The sequence below is a fragment of the Narcine bancroftii genome, chromosome 6 (assembly GCF_036971445.1).
Source record: "Narcine bancroftii isolate sNarBan1 chromosome 6, sNarBan1.hap1, whole genome shotgun sequence".
Lineage (NCBI taxonomy): Eukaryota > Metazoa > Chordata > Chondrichthyes > Torpediniformes > Narcinidae > Narcine > Narcine bancroftii.
In genome coordinates, this window is record NC_091474.1 from 176,781,379 (window position 1) to 176,799,483 (window position 18,105).

The window sequence follows — 18,105 nt, forward strand, 5'->3', positions numbered from 1 at the left end:
TGCAGCTGTACAGGGCCTTGGTGAGACCACACCTGGAGTACTGCATGCAGTTTTGGTTGCCTTATCTGAGGAAGGATATCCTTACCTTGGAGGGGATGCAGAGAAGGTTCACTAGGCTGATACCAGGAATGGAGGGACTCGCATATGAAGAAAGGTTGGATAGACTAGGCTTGTATTCTCTGGAATTTAGAAGATTGAGGGGGGATCTTATAGAAACATAAAATTCTTAAGGGTCAAGACAGACTAGATGCAGGAAGGTTGTTTCCATTGCTGGGAAAAACCAGAACCAGGGGCCATAGTTTATGGATAAGGGGAAATTTTTTTAGGACTGAGATGAGGAAAAATTTCTTCTCTCAGAGTGGTAAATGTGTGGAATTCATTGCCACAGGAAGTAATTGAGGTCAGTTCCCTGTCAATATTTAAATGTAGGTTAGATTTGGCCCTTGTGGCCAAGGGGATTAGGGGGTATGGGGAGAAGGCAGGAACCAGGTACTGATCAGTCATGATCATAATGAATGGCGGTGTAGGCTTGAAGGTCCAAATGGCCTGCTCCAACACCTATTTTCTGTTTTTATGTAAAAATACAGTTTCACCATCGTGCCAAACATTCAACCTCAAATTAGAATTCCTAGTACAGAAAGTTGATAATTTATCCAAATTTTTATCTTTTAAGTTCCTAACTTAGGATCAATAATTGCCAATTTGTGGTACATTTGGAGCATTCTGCACAACTGGCATGAACCTTGTGTGAACTGGTTATCGATGTTTCAGATTACATTTAAAATTGTTATAGCTGACTGAGTGGGTACAAGATGTTCTGAGAGGGATAGGAGAGCAGCTAGATAGCATGGTCCATATTGGTACAAATGACATAGACAGGAAGGGAAATGTGGACCTGCAGAAAGAGTTCAGGAAGCTAGGTAATAATTTAAAAAGCAAGACTTCAAAGGTTGTAATCTTGCAACTTCTACCAGTGCCAAGTACCAGTGAAGCAAGAAGCAGGAAGACAGTGCAGTTAAACATGTTGCTAAGAGCCATAAGAGGCATTGATAGGATGGACAATCAACATCTTTTCCCCAGGGCAATAATGTTATATCTATATCTATCAGGTGCAAGCAGCAGTTTTTTTCAGATTGATTTGGACACCATGTTTGTCAAAGACAAGTGGGCTGAAAGGTGTGTTCCTATGTGATACTATTCTATGTTCTATACATCAGATACAGGAAGACGTTTGAGAGAATCGAAGCATAGTGAAGAGGGAAATAAGGATGGCTAAAAGAGATTTTGAGGATTTTGACATACAATGTAAAGGAGAATCCAAAAAGATTTTGTAAGTACATTAAAAACTAAAGGTTATGAGAGAAAGATCTTTATGGATCAGGAGGGGTGTCAATGTGTAGGACCCCAGAAAATGAGGAAGATCTTAAATGAACATTTTTTATGAGGGTGGTAACTAAAAATAGCCTACAGCATGTCTGGATCAGTAGTGCAGAGGTATTAGCAGTCTTAGATTATCTGTTTCAAGATGGATGAATCTCTGGATCTAAACCAGATGCAAATCTTACTGCCTTACCAGAAAAGAGAGTGGAATTTGCTATCCTGGGCAGCGGTGGAAGTTAAGTTGTTGGATGTATTTTAGGTAGAGATTGATAGGCATCTCAATAGTCAGGGTATCAAAAGTTATGGGGAGAAGGCAGGGGAGTGGGGCTGATTGAGAGAATAGATCACCTCAAGATGGAATGGTTGAGCAGACTTGATGGGCTGAATAGCCTACTTCTTTCCCATCTTTATGATCTTATGACAGGAGAAGTTCCAGAGAATTGGAGGATGGTAAATGTGATGCTATTATTTAAAAAAGGCCACATGGATAATTCAGTTAGCCTGATGTCAGTAGTCAGGAAGCTGAGATCTACTGGAATCTATAAACATTTAAATGACCTGGGGAAAATTAAGGAGAGCCAGCATGAATTTTTGATTGGGAAATTATATCTCATGAATTTGCTAGAGATTTTTGAAAATGTAGACGAGAGCAAGGCAGCTGATGTTATTTAAACAGATTTTAGTCTAAAGTTTGATAAGTCTCAGAACGTGGTGGGTTGGTATGAAAGGTTAGGGTACATGGGTTAGGAGGCCTGTTAGCCAAATGGATAAAGATTGGCTTACTGATAGGAGTCAGAGAATGGCTGTAGAGGGCAGCTTTTCGGTCCAGATTAACAGTGGATTGTCTCAATAATTTGGACAAGTTTGTGGCAAAGTGAGCAAGTTTGATGAAGAAACAAAAATATGCTGTCATGGTCAATGAAGAAGGTTACCTGGGTTTGCAACAGGATCCAGATTAGATGGGCAAGTGGGCTAAGGAACGGCAGATGCAGTTCAACTTGGATAAGCGTGATTTGGATAAATTGAATGAGGGCAGGACTTGCTCCGTTAACAGCAGTACCCTAAAGAATGATACGCAAAAGAAAGACGTGGAGTGCAGGTACATAGCTCTTTAAAAATGGCAGCACGTGTAATTAGGGTAGTGAAGAGAGTGTTTGGGACACATCTCTTCAGTGATTGGGGCATTGAACACAAGTGTAGGGACAATGCTTTGAAATTATAGAAGGCATTGGTGAGGCTACACTTGGAACATTGTGTGCAACATTTGTCGCCTAGCTATAGGAACGATATTATAAAGTTGGAAAGAACACAGAAGAAGCTTATGAAGTTATTGCCAGGATTGAGGAAGTTGAATTATTGTGAGAGATGGAAAAACTAGGCCTGTTTTCCTTAGTGTGTAAGAGGTTGAGAGAGGAGTTTATTACAGTCTGTAAAATCAGAGGGACATAGATATAATGAATACTGATAGTGTTTCCTTGAGTAGGAGAATATAAGGTGAGAGAGCATAATGATAAGATGAGGGGGTGGGATTTAGAAGGGACATGAGAGGACTCTTCTTCACTCAGAGCATGATGGGCAAATGTGTCAGACAAAGTGGTAGAGGCAGTATGTTGGCTTCCTTTAAGAAATACTTTGATAACTACATAGATGGAAGGGGATTGGAGTGGTTTGGTCCTAATGTGGTCAAATAGGAGTAAAGCAGGAAAGCACAGACAAGCTGGGCCTGTGGGCATGTTTCTGTTCTGCAAACTTGATGACTCTGTGACTAAAGAAGATAAAGAAATGAAAAGTCAATTCACAGATTGATCGTGTGTTTATTTTGTACCATCCGCAGCTTATTATAATCAATGCAATTTCATATTAATATAGAATTTAATAGATATTTAGATCTGAAAGAAGTCAAGGGATAAAGGAACAATTAAATTATCTTGATGCTGTTAACAGATGAACCACAATCTTACTGAATGATTGGGAAAGCACAGAAATGGGATTGGGGGTGTTGCTAATTAATGGTGGAAAATATTTATTTTTGCTTCTATATCCTAAGTTATTTTCTTCTCACCCCTCAATTTTATAACTTACAAAAAGGAGCACTCTTCCAAAGGTGAAATTTTTTCTCATTGCTCAATTGGTCCAATTTCTCTCCCTTCTTCCCTTACATCTCCTACATTCAGTGAACCTCAGTACAGTCCACTACTCTCCCCTCAGAAATGGCCACTACTTCCCTTCACAACATTGAATGAAGCACATATTTCTCCACACTCCACAAAGGCCTTTGAGCACTTCTTGTCAATCAAAACTCACAAATTCAATGGTGCTTTACAAAACTGTCAATGAGCCATTCAGCTCTTTCTTTGTGAAGTTTGTGGACAATACCAAATAGTTAAGTGCTGCAGGAGATATGCAATAACACCTATGATGGCTGAGCTTTGCAAACATCTATATAAACCACCTTACAAAAAAATGAATAAAAAAATAGTGCAAGAAAAAGAAAAAGACAAAGTAAGGCAGTGTCAGTAGTTCATTGTTCATTCAGGAATCTGATGGCAGAGGGGAAGAAGCTGCTGAATGCTCGTCTTCAGGCTCTTGTACCTTTTTTCCGACGGTAGCAGAGTGAAGAGGACATGGCCTGGGTTGTGAGGGTCCTTAATGATGGAGGCTGCATGTTTTGGTGCATTGGAGCTATAAAAAAAACTGTAAAAAGCTCAAATGCCATTTTGGTTTTAGGAACTTGTTAACACATTATGGTTGAACAGAACCCAAAGACTGTTGGGGCACTGTTCCAAGACTTCATAGAAAAGGGATTTGACTCCTGCCTCAGAATAATAGCCCACCTCACTCCATATTGGACACCTTTCAACAACTTCAAGACTGCAACTAAAAATTGACAATTAATAGTATGTCCCACAATTAGTAGGAAATAGTTATCCATCTCCAGCAATAAAACATGTAATCGCCTCCCCTTGACATTCAATGGCATTACTACTGTTGACTTCCTAATATCAACATCCTAGAGAGTCACCACTGATTAAAAAGAAAGTTAACTGGAGCAACTACATAAATACTTTGGACAGAAAGAGCAGGCCATCCTCTCCAAGAACTTCCTCTGGTGACATCCCAAAGCCTTTTCACCAATGACAAGGTACAACTTAGGATGTGATGGAATATTCTTTATTGTGTGGATGAGAACAGCTCCTATACTACTCAAAGTAGGTAGTACCATCCAGAGCAAAGTGGGCTCCTTGATTGGTACCCCTCCATTTTATCATAATTTCACTCTCTCCATCATGGAAATTGGATTCTTGAATCAATGCCCCCATTCCCCATCAGACAGTATAATTTGGTGTATATTGTTTTTCCTTTTCCTGAAGTACTTCATTTATTCATCTGCATTAAAATACACATGATATCTGTTTCCCTATTTTATCAATCTACATTCTTTTCATGAATGTTGCCTGACCTGCTGAGTTCCTCCAGTACTTTGTGCATTGTTCCTGTTTTTCACCACTTGCAAGCTTCTTGTTTATCTGTTTTGTTTGCTTCTGCTTTGAGTGCTACACCTGTGTGTTGACTTTCGAGACATTATGCACAAGGAGATACAGGCTCATTTGAACATTAACATTCCACAGTCTCTTGTAAATTAAAACATATACTCTATTGTGAGTTGGTGAACCAAAGTGGATGATTTCACATCTTTTTATATTGTATCTGTACATTCTCATTCACTTAGCCAAGTTCATGAAGACTCTGCATTGCCTTCCCTATTAACAATCCCTTTCAATTTTGAATCATCTGCAAGCATGGACATGTGATATTTGGTTAACTAACCCAAATTGATGATAATCATAAATAATTGCAACCCAAGAAGGGTTTCTGCGGGACTCCAGTTATCACAACCTGTCAGCCTGAAAGATCTATTTAGTTCTGCACTTTGATTTTGTCTGATAACCAATTCCGAATCTGCATCAAATATCACAATCAATTCTATGAGCTGTAAGTTTGTTGAAATGTAATGTATGGGACCATATCAAAAGTCAAAATACATCATATTCATTGCTCCCTCCACTTTGGAAAGCAGATCGAATGTTGACCTTTATTTCAGAAGAAATGAGTACAAGAGCTAGATGCTTTACAACAATTATGTCGGGTCTCAATGAAACTTCACCCGGAGTATGATGTTCAATTTGGTCTCCTTCCTGAATAAAGATGTGTATGAATTTAGAATTTTAGCTACAATGGATATGAGGTTGGGAAAGACCTAAAGGTATAAACAGGTGAATTTGTTTTGATCAGGTGGTAGAATATTCATCTTGATCTTTCATGATATTTTCTTCCATACCCAGGGCAAACAGATTGGGTTTTTACACAAAAATCCCACAATATTCCCTTAATGAAGGCCCATCATTAAAGCCGGCTTTGGTCCTTTACACTGAATCAAATAAAGGTGGCATAATGCCAGGTAGTGTGTCATTTTAAACAGCAAGCCAGCATTCTGAGAGTAAAAGAGGCAGGATGTGTAACGCAACAGCAATGGCATCGGCGTCTAGTGTCACATATAACATACCATATTTGATGGCATGTTAGACACACTTTTTTCCCAAAAGATGGCTCAAAAATATTCCTCGTCTTATATGTGGTTGAAATTAGGGTGATAATGGTGAATAACGGTGACAATAATCATCTTTGCTGCGTTGCACACTAGCATCACTGCTATTGGTCCCTGCACTGGTCATTGTTGTGTTGAGAAAGAGTCAGGTTCGAGAGATACGAATCTGGACACAAGGGATTACAATCAAACATTAATTTTATTAAAACAACAATTTATAAAAGTGCATGGGAAAATCTACTGCAAGTATTGATCTACTCCACTATAGTAGTAGATGTCAAACTTTTTCTTTCCATTCACATACCACCTTAAAGTAATCCTTTACTAATCACTGCTATCTATCATTGGGGGCTGGTGGTGGGCTCTTGGGGTGTCAGACTCTTCAAACTGAGGACAAACCCACAGACCAGCTTGCTCACAGATCAAGGAGACTAGAAACACCTGGGGACAGCTGAGAGTGGGGCGGTGGGATCAGTGTGGGGGATAGCCTTTTATCACAATGTCACTCCCTAACACTTATCTCCTCTCCCTTAATATCTGCAGGTCTATCAGTGACTGTCTTGAATACATTCAGTAATTGAGCATTCACACTCTCCTTCTGTAGAGTTCCAGACTTGGTACCCTTTGATGCATACTTTTATTTAATTCATGAAAGACCAACAGCCACCCCACATCTGCCCTGTCAAAACCAAGAATTATGTATTTATGAATTAAATCATCTCTCATTCTCCTCCCAGCAACACATCAGTGTTTCACAATGAGTCTAGTAGAGGATGCATCACTATTTCACCACCAGCTCATTTTATCTACAGCTCATTTCAGACCTGCTTTTACGAGAGCATGCATAGACATCTGACATGGGCTTGGAGTTTACTCCAAGTGCCTGGTGGTCAGTGAACTACTCGCCAGATCCTTTTACCTTTTACCTTTCCTGTAAAACTCAATCTGGCAAATCAGTGATGTACTGGGTTGGTGCTGGCCCCAGCCAAACTTTGTGATTGCCCTCACCCCGGGAGAGAGTGGGTCAGCGGGCCACCGGAAGAGAGTGGGACGGTGGGCCACCAGGAGAGAGTGGGACAGTGGATCACCGGAAGAGAGTGGGACAGCGGTATTATTATTATTATTATTATTAAAAAGATTTTTCCTGTTGTCCTACTTGCATGTTTTGTCCAAGATTTAAATGCTTTTCCTGAACATACACTAAAAAACAATACGGTACACATACACATCCTTTCCTGTCATGGTCCCACAATGCCGGATCACCCTTTTTACACAGATGTCGATCTGGCACTGTTACTACCTCTTGTGCCAGAAAAAAAAAAAGCTGGGACTGGAATGACCCCACCCCTCCCATTCCATGTCTGTGCTTTTTATCCAGAAGGCATAGTGAAGTAAAACCGCAAATACTCTGAAACGAAATGGCTGTGTAAAAGGCACATTAGGGGATTATTGATGCTGAATAATTGGTTTGACAGCACATTAGGGGATGAAGGAAGTGGTCAAAGAGCATATTTATTGAGATTAGTTTGATGTGTATGGATTGATAATATGGAATTAAAAGAAGAGGAAGGGACAAAGATATACAGATTGTGGAACATACTAACAGATTGAGGAGAAAGATGAGAGTAAATGGTTGGATTGAGCCAGCTAGGAATGAAACATATGGCAAATGCGCTCCTAGGATAGGGGAGCACAGATGTGCAATGGTGGAGGATGCAATAGATCACATTGAGAACTGAAGAATGGTTAAGTAGGAGAAATAATTCAATATAGTTCTAATCCAAATCTAATTAATTAATTTCACTTTGGTGTTTTATTTCTCTAATATTCTCCAAGGAAAAACATCAGGTCATCTCATTACAAGATGATAATAGAAGGAAGTTGGCCTGTTTGAAAATGACTTTTAAGTAAAGTGCACTCTCATATTGCTAATGCAATTAATTAAGCAGTAATCACATTGATAATGATAAAATCAGAGGAGTTGTTCCAAATTTGAGAGTTTGGAGTTTTCTCTACAGCACCACATCTCCATGGTTCATTAGGTCTGCCAACTAGTGAGACCTTGCCGACCCAAAGTTCTTGAAAATACCATTAAACCTGTAAATCCTGTTCTCAGTTTTATATGTGTAGAAATGAAATGCATCTATTACGGCTTTACAGGGCTAACCAAGCCATTTTCTGCAACTTGAAATTTCTACCACTCCTAACGTGCGGCCAGTAGATGTTTAGAAATACAGAAAACGAGGAGCAGGACAGGCTATTTTGTTGTCAAAATGATCATGGGTGACTTTTTCCATGATTCGAGTTGCCAATTGTACCTAGAAATCTAACTGCTTCAATTTATGAACATTCGGTGTCTTGAGACCCTCTACTTTCTCTGGCGGAGAATTCCACAGGTTCACCCCCTTCCAAGTTATAGGTTACCCTACTGATTTGTTTTCTTGAAAACTCAATCAAAGAAATTCCAGCTTTATCGCACGGAAGGCTTTTTCAACAATTCGCCAAATCTAGATCTGAAAGAATGTGAGGGCATCAGCAGTAAACGCCATCCTGAGTATCATATAACTGCCTAATGTTGGAAGAATTTTAGTGACCTTGTTTGATTAACCAAGATATGAGGCAGCAGTCAAAAACTTAAGGAGGAGTTAGAAGTTCTTCCAAAGGATGTCAAATCCCACCAGTGTCCAAGAAGAGGAAGGTGATCCTCATCAATGGTAACCACCGAGTAGAACTCACATCTACTAATGGAATGCTTTGAGAGGTTGGTCATGGCCAGAATGAACTTATACCTAATCAAAGATCTGGACCCACTGCAATTCATCTACTGTCACAATCTTTCCACAGCAGATACAATCTCACTGGCTCTCCACTCAGCCCTGGATTACCTGGACAACAGCAAAACCTATATCAATCTGCTTTTCATCGAATATAGCTTTCGACGCCATCTTCCCTCAGTATTGGATTCGCAAGCTTCAAAATCTGGGCCTCTATACCTCCTTCTGCAACTAGATCCTTGACTTCCTCATCAGAAGACCACAGTTGGTGCAGATTGGGAAATTCTCCTCCTCTTGACAATCAACGCAGACGCACCTCAAAAATGCATGCTTCACCCACTGCTCTACTCTTTCGATACCATGAGTGTGCGGCTAAGCACAATGCAAATACCATCTAAAAATTTGCTGATGATGATACCACTATTGTTGGCAGAACCACAGATGGCAATGAGGAAGCGTATAGGAGTGAGATCAACTAGTTGAGTGGTATCTCCACATCAACCATGCATTCAACATCAATAAAATAAAGGAATTGATTATGGATGGCAGAAGGAAAACACAAACTAGTCCTCATTGAAAGGTCCGCAGTGGAAAGGGTAAGAAACGATTTCTGGGTGTCAACATCTCTGTAGACCTATCCTGGCACAATCAAGTTAATGCAATTATGACGAAGGCATGCCGGCAGCTATATTTCATGAGGAATTTGAGGAGATTTCGTACATCACCAAAGACTCTTGCAAATTTCGACAGGTGTATTGCGGAGAGCATTCTGAGTGGTTGCATCAATGTCTGGTATGGAGGTGTCAATGTACAGGACAGGCTACAGAGGGTTGTAAACTTGACCAGTGCCACTATGGGCATTAATCATCACTCCATTAATGATATCGTTAAGAGGGAATGCCTCAAGAAAGCAGCTTCTATCATCAAGGACCCTCACCACAGAGGCCGTGCCCTTTTAGCACTGCTACCACTGGTGAGATGGTACAGGAGCCGGAAAACACACACTCAATGCTACAAAAAACATTTCTTACCCTTCACCATCAGATTTATGAACACTACCTCGATTCCTCTCTTTTTTTTTGCAATCTTGTACTTACATAATTGTAATTTTATAGTAATTTTGCACCATGCTTTTGCTGCAAAACAACAAATTCCATAACACATGCTCATGACAATAATATCCCTTTTCCTATTCTGAAGAAGGAGGATAACGTAAAGGAATCCTTCTCACCCTTTCTTGCAGATGAAATTATTGCTCAATTCACAAATACTTTCATGCTCAGACCTCTTACATAGCAGTCAGTGCCAAATTCTCTTCAGCTTTTAGTTTGAAAAGAGGACTCTACCCTAAGCCTTTGTGTGGAAGCAGAACCACAAGACACCATTTCTTTGTCTTGGTTGTGAAGGTGTCTGAGCCAATAAAGGTGGCATGGCCTGGAAAGTTGCCAGTGTTTCAAAATGCTATTCTCCTTCTTGATACAGGACTCTCAGTATCGAATGTGATAAAGATTTACATAACAAATTAGTGCAATATGATATGGATTCCTAGCTAGTGTGACAACATTGTGAGAGAAGCTAATTTAGTTGGAATTATGATTGGGTTTCCAAGTGGTTTAATAAAATATTGATTGTGTGTCTAATTACTGTCAGCTTGCTGCATGTTTTTTGTATATAAAAATGCCAATGTTTATGTGTACTCTACATGTCAATAGGAAGTCAAAATTAAATTTGTGGATTTGATCCTATCCAAAACTTGATCCTGTCTACCTTGGATCATGGACCAGTTTTACCATGGATGTCCAATCCCTTTACACCTCCATTCCCCATTCTGAAGCCCATCATTTCTTTCTTGAAAATAGACCTAACCAGTCACCTTCCATGACCACCCTCCTCCACCTGGCAGGATTTGTTCTCACTCTTAATAACTTCTCCTTTGGCTCATCCTGCTTTCTTCAAATCAAAGGAGTAGCCATGGGTATTCACATATGTCTTAGCTACACCTGCCTGTTTTTTGGCTTTGTGGAGCAATCTATGCTGCAAGCCTACACAGGCAAGACCCCTCAACTCTTCCTCCACTATATTGATGACTACATTGGGGCTGCCTCATGCACCCATGATGAGCTTGTCATCTTCATTCATTTTGCAGCCAAATTTCATCCTAAACTCAAACTCACCTGGTCCATCTCAGACAACACTCTCCCCTTTCTTGATCTCTCTATCTTCATCTTGGGAGAAAAGCTTTCCTCGACATATTTTACAAACTCATCAACTCCTACAAGTACCTCGTCAATATGCTTTCACACCCAGTCCCCTGTAAGGATTCTATTCCCTTCTCGCAATTTCTCCATCTCCACTCCATCTGTTCCCAAGATGAGACAGACTCTCCAGTCCAGAGCATCTGAAATGTCCGCCTCTTCCACAAATGTGGCTTCCCTTCCTCCACCACCAACTCACGCCTTACCTGCATCTCTGCCATTTCTTGCTCATCTGCCCTGGCTACCTCTGCCCCCAGATATAACAAACACAGGATTCTCTTTGTCCTTACCTACCACCCCTCTAGCCTCCACATCCACTATATAATCCTCCATAATTTATGCCACCGCCCACAGGATCCCACCACTAAACACATTTTCCCCATTTTTCCCTCTGTGATTCCCTCATACACTCACTCTTCCCCACCAATTGCCTCCTGCCACCTTCCCCTTTGACCACAAAGTACCACACACTTCCACATCTCCTCTCTCACCACCATTTGGGGCCACAAACAGTCCTTTCAAGTGAAGCAACACTTATGTATCTGTGGGAGTTATCTACTGCATCTGGTGCTCCCTTTGAGGTCTTCTCTACATCGGAGAGACTGGGAGCAGATTGGCAGATTGCTTCGCTAAGCACCTTCGCTCTGTCCACATCAGGACAGAGATCTCCCAGTGGCCAACCAGTTTAATTCTGTGTCCCACTCCCACACTCGTGTTTGCCCATGGCCTCATGTACTATTCACCAAGATCACCTGTAAATTGGAAGAACAACATTTGATTTTCCATTGGGGCACTTTCCAATTGGATAGCATTAACATAGACTTCTCTGGTTTCTGTTAGCCTGCTCTCCATTCTCCCTCCCTTCCCTTTTCCTTTGTCTTCATTTCTCCAACTGTCCACCCCCTTCCCACTCCATTCACAGAGCCATTCCTCCTTCACCTTCTTGCTGGTGGGCCCTCCCTCCTTTATCTACCTATTACCTACCATCTTTGGGACCGTGCTCCTCCCCCCCACCACTTTGTTCAGGTGTCTGTCAACGTTTGTTCATTCCTTGGTGAAGGGCTCAAGTCTGAAACATTGGTTTTGCATCTTTATCTTTGCTACATAAAGTAGACCTTTTGACCAGCTGAATTTCTCCAGCACTGTAGTTTTACTCCAATCTACTGTTGTCAGTTTGTCAAACGTTCAGTGGAAACAAGTATTATTAGAATAGTGGAATATCTGCTACCAACGTTAAGTCAAGTGATTCCAAGAAAGGCATGTATTCATTACATAATGGAGTATAAAGATGCCATTCGACCTATTTGGCCTATTCCCACTCACATACCACCTTAAGTAATCCCTTACTAATAACAGAGCACTTATGGCATTGGGATTACTTAAGGTGGTATGTGAGTGGAAAGAAAATGTTTGAAAACCACTGCTATAGAGCATCTCCATTAGTTTCAATACCATGACCTTTCCCCATGTGCTAAAATTCCCTTTTGAAGACCCTACTATTTTCATGAATTCAAACTTTAGACTACTCTTTGATATTTTTTTCCTCACATACCTCTCATACCTTTAGTCAAAATGTTAAACCTGCATCCCTTGATCTTTGAACCATCTGGAGCTGGGTACAGATTTTATTTACCCAGTCAAAATTTATCACACTTTTGTCCTGCAGTTAAATCTCTCGTTCCTTTTCCATCCATAAGGCAACAACTTTAATGTTTCCCTTCTAACTTAGTCACTGAAATCTCTTCTCCTCAGAACCAAGTTAATCAGTTTTCTGTCTGCTCTCTAAGACATTTCTATCCTTTCTGAAGACTGATATCAGAATTGGATACAATGCTTCAGTTGTAGTCCAATTAGAAATTTATACAGAGTTTAAAATAAGTCTCCTACTTTTATGGATCTTGGGATTTACTATAATTTACTAACTATTTCTAGCTCTGAATACTTTGAAGAATTTATGTACTATTCCCTCTGTTCTTGTACATTATTTAGAATTGTGTAACACTGCCTCATTCTTGCTGCCATAGTATATCACTTGGCATTTCTTGGTAACAAATTTCTTCTGTCATTGGTCCATCCATTAAGCCAGGTTATTTATGATTTGAAGTCTATTACTCTATTGTCCTTACTTCCAAGATCTGTTATCCACTGCACATCTTGAAATATTAACTAGCATTCTCATATTAAAGCCATGAAAACAGATAAAAATGAAATTTCACCACTCGCTGAATTTTCCTTTAAGCCACTTTACTGTCCATGCTACCAATGGCATTTTTATTCAAAAAACCTTAGTTTTCATAACTAGACTCCTATCAAGTGTTTTGTCAAATACCCTCTTAAAATTGACAGTTAATTACAGTTAACACCTATTACATTCCCTTTACCAACCTTTTCTGTTACTCACCAAAACATCCTATTTAGACAAACACAATCACTTATTTTTCCTGATTGTCCTTTTTTAAAGCTTCTTCACTTTTGAGAAACTGAAATGACCTACAGTCGCTCAGCATATCCTTCAAAGTCTTTTGTAACAAACAGGTTTCATTTGCCATTTTCTAACACTCCATCGTTACACTGTAACCAGGAATGCTTAGACGTCTCCCATTTCCCTAGGCAACCTACGAAACGTCCCATCAGGATCTGACAGCTAGTACAACTGACCCCTCCTGCCGCTCATTCTCCTAAGTTAATCCATTATCTACTAGCTCTCTTTCCACTGAGAATTTGGTAACGTTTATCAGAGTGATTAAGCACGAAGCTGTTACAGTGCCAGTGACCAGGATTTGAATGTGGCACTGTTTATAAGGAATTCTCCCCATGTGTGCATGGCTGTTTTTCGGGTGCTCCAGTTTCCATCCACCCTCTAAAACATACGAGTTTGTAGGTCACTTGGGTGTAATTGGGTGGCACAGGCACATGGGCCAGAATGGCATATTACGGTGCTGTATGTATAAAAACAATTCTTCTTGGATAAAGATTCATGGAAAATAGTCATTGAGTATTCCAGGTATGTCTTCCGCCTTAGTTTGCTATTAACAATCCATGACACAGAAAACGAAGCAGAATGTGCTTGCAAGTGCTAAATTGAACTATCCTATCAAGCTGTTCCATGCTACACTATCAGAGATATGCTCATTGTTATATGCATTCTTATCCATATTTTTGTTCTTGATAACTAACTTGTTTTCCACTAAGTCCTGATGAAGGTCTTGCCCCAAGCTATCAAACAAATTTCTGCCAGCACAGATGCTGCATGACACACTGACTTCCTCAAGCAGTTTGGTAGTTGTGCTTCATATAACAGCATCATGTCTCCTTGTCTTCCACTCTTTCCCCACTTTAACACAATGTCCCAGACCTGAATTATCAACTATTTCCCTTTCCACAGATGCTGCTTATGAACTGAAGGTAACTGGCAGTTTCTGTTTCCAATGTCAGCAAAACCAATGAGATGATTGTGGAGGAAGTCAGGGGAACATGATCCAGTCCTCATCGAGGGCTCAGTAGTGGAGATGGTCAAGAACTTCAAATCCCTGGGTGTCAACATCTCCGAGGATCTGCCCTGGAGTCTCCACATTGATGCAATCTCAAAGAAGGCTCACCAGCGGCTTTACTTTGTGAGGTGTCTGAGGAGATTCAGTATGTCACTGAAGACTCTCATAAAATTCTGGCTGGTTGCATCACTGCCTGGTATGGAAGTGCCAACTCTCAGTACAAGAATAAACTCTAGAGGGTTGATAACTTGGCCTGCAACATCACAGGCACCAGACTTCACTCCATCGAGGACATCTACATGAGGCAGTGTCTTAAAAAAAGTAGCCTCTATCCTCAAAGACCCCCATCACCCAGGCCATGCCCTCTTCACTCTGCTACCTTCAGGGAAAAGGTACAGGAGCCTAACGGCACAAGGACAGCTTCTTCCCCACTGCCATCAGATTCCTGAATAATCAATCACCCAGGCCATGCCCCATCACCCATCAGATTCCTGAATAATCAATCACCCAGGCCATGCCCCATCACCCAGGCCATGCCCTCTTCACTCTGCTACCTTCAGGGAAAAGGTACAGGAGCCTAACGGCACAAGGACAGCTTCTTACCCACTGCCATCAGATTCCTGAATAATCATTCACCCAGGCCATGCCCCATCACCCATCAGATTCCTGAATAATCAATCACCCAGGCCATGCCCCATCACCCAGGCCATGCCCTCTTCACTCTGCTACCTTCAAGGAAAAGGTACAGGAGCCTAACGGCACAAGGACAGCTTCTTCCCTACTGCCATCAGATTCCTGAATAATCAATAAACTAAAGCCACTGCCTTACTCTTTGTGCACTAGTATTGTTATTTTTATGTTTATTCTTATTTTTAGAGTTATTTCGTAAGATGGTTATAATATGTACGTTTGCACTATGATGCTACCCAAAAACACCAAATTCCCTGACTTGTTCAGGACAAAAAATCCTGATGCTAATTCAATCTCTCCTTCTTTATTAAGTGGAAACATTTTTCAAGAAGTATGTGGAGGCTTCAGAGAGAGTTTAGAGGAGATTACCAGGATATTGCCTGGATCAAATAACATGCCACATGAAGCAAGGATGACAGAGCTGGGCTTTTCTCTTTGGAGTGACAAAGGTTGAGAGGTGACTTAGTAGAGATATATAAGATTATGAGGGCTTAGATCGGGTGGACAGCATTAGCAAACACCAGAAGACATATGTTTAGGTGAGTGGAGGAATGTTAAGGGGAGCTGTTAGAACTTCCTTTCCTTGCCTTTTGCTTTAATGTTGTCCAATCAATGTGAAAGAAAACTGAATTCATGTACGATCACTACTCGATGCCTCTTCTACACTTTTGTAATATTTCTGGAGATTTGACTACCTATCTCCTTCTCTCTACTGAATGACCCCTGGAGTAATAGACTCTTGCCTCTCAAGTCTATCCAAATAGATTGAGTACCTTACCACTCACTGCCCCACCCCCACACCCTGTAGCTACTGTAGCTTTCTCCTTTTCATCCTTCCCTATATATTTTAAATTCCTTGATTTATGGAATTTTATATGCCTAGTCCTCTTTGAGTCATGTCTTAGTTATCGCAATTACATCATAAAGCCCTTAAAATCTGCCTTGAAGGTTGTAAGTTAAGTTGCAGCAGAGGTTGTATTGACCTGGGTTTATATCACACTTAGATTTCATATTTGTAATTAAATAACAAAACATATGGCAATTTGAGAAGCAGATCCTAAGATATGCTTGGAACATCATTGCTTTTCTGCAGTAGAGCACTGAGAACTAGTTAAGTGCGAAATGAGGCAAGATCAATTTTCCTTTTTTGTTATGTACTCAAAATACACTATTTATTTTCTTTTTTTGCCCTGTGAAGGCACACAAAGAGGTTCGACTATTCCACTATTAACAAAAGAGAGTCCCTTCAGAGAGGTGGAATGTCTGTGGATCCCTCCAGGTCCTCCGCTGCCACCTCCTCCTGCACTCACAAGATAAAAGAGAAGTAGGCCAATCAGCCATCAGTTCTGTTCTGTCATTTAATCATGACCTGATCCTTATTATTCAGCCCTGCCTCATCAGCTTTCTCCCTATAACCCTTGATGGCTTGACTAATCAAATACCTGTCAATTTCTGTCTTAAATACACCCAATGACCTTGCTTCCACTGCTGCCTGTGGCAACGTGTTCCGTAGACTCATGACGCTTTGGCTAAATAAATTTTCTCTTCACTTTTGTTTTAAATTGATACCTTTTTATCCTGAAATTGTGGCCTCTTCTCCTAGACTCCCCTACCATAAGAAACAACTTTGTCACATCTACTCTTTTCAGGCCTTCCAGCATTCAAAAGGTCTCTATGAGTTCCCCCTTTATCTTTCTGCACTCCAATGAGTACAGTCTAACATCCAACAAATGTTCCTCATAGGCTAATACTTTCATTCCTGGTATCATTCTAGTAAATCTTCTCTGATGCCAGCACATCTTTTCTCAAATATGGCACCCAAAACTGTACACAGTACTCCAAGTGAGGTCTCACCAGTGCCTATAGAGTCTCATCATTACATCTCTTCTCTTGTAGGCTATTCCTCTGGAAATGAATGCTAACATTACATTTGATTTCTTCACTGCTGACTCAACCTGGAGGTATGACTGTACTCTTTCCAACATTATTTCTCATCTGCCATCCCTTTGCCTATTCTCCTTATCTATCCAAGTCTCTGGAGCTTTTCTATATCTTCAGCACCAACAGATCTACTCCCATTTTGCTGTCATCCACAAATTTAGCCACAAAGCTCTCTATTCCATTATTGAAGTCATTTATGGACAACATAAAAAGAAGCGGCGCCAACACTGACCCCTGCAGAACACCACTAATAACAGACAACTAACCCTAATAGGATTCCCTTATTCCTACGCTGTGTCCTGCCTATTAACCAATGCTCTACCTATGCTCGTATCCTTCCTGTAATTCCATGAGCTCTCATCCTGTTAAGCACCCTTATATGTGGCACCTTGTCAAAGGTTTTTGAAGGTCCAAGTACCCAACAACCACTGCTTCTCCCCTGTCAATCCTGTGTGTTATCTCCTCAAAGAATTGTAGTAGGTTTTTCAGGCATGATTTTCCTTTGAGGAAACCATGCTGACATGGAATCATCTTGTGATGCTCCTCTCGGTACTCATATTTGACGATTGATTCCAACATCTTCCCAACCACCGACATCAGACTATTATGTCTATAGTTGCCTTTCTGCTGCCTCCTTCCCTTCTTGAACAGTGGAGTGATATTCATGATTCTTCAGTCCTCTGGAATTATCCCAGAATCCATTGATCCCTGGAAGATCATTACCAATCCCACAATCTCTGCAGCGACTTCCTTCAGAACTCGAGGGTGCATTCCTTCTGGTCTGAGAGACTTATCTATCCTTAGACCATTTAGCTTCCCAAGTACCTTCTCTCTCATGATCTTGACAGCACTTCCCAGAAACAATTGAGGGTCCAGTAAAATACTAATGTCTTCTACTGTAAAGACTGATCCAAAATATTCATTCACTTCCTCTGCCATCTCCTTGTTTCCCATTACAATCTCTCCAG

The 18,105-nt window shown here is 40.7% G+C and overlaps 1 long non-coding RNA gene across 1 annotated transcript in view; it reads right to left on the reverse strand.

The window, feature by feature from the left end:
• The window catches only part of LOC138736784 (uncharacterized), a 47,972-nt gene extending 34,491 nt beyond the window's left edge, over window positions 1-13,481 (reverse strand). Inside the window, exon 1 of the long non-coding RNA XR_011340565.1 lies at window positions 13,417-13,481. This is a non-coding gene — a long non-coding RNA (uncharacterized lncRNA). The remainder of the gene's footprint in view (window positions 1-13,416) is intronic.
• Between the last annotated feature and the right edge of the window lie 4,624 nt (window positions 13,482-18,105).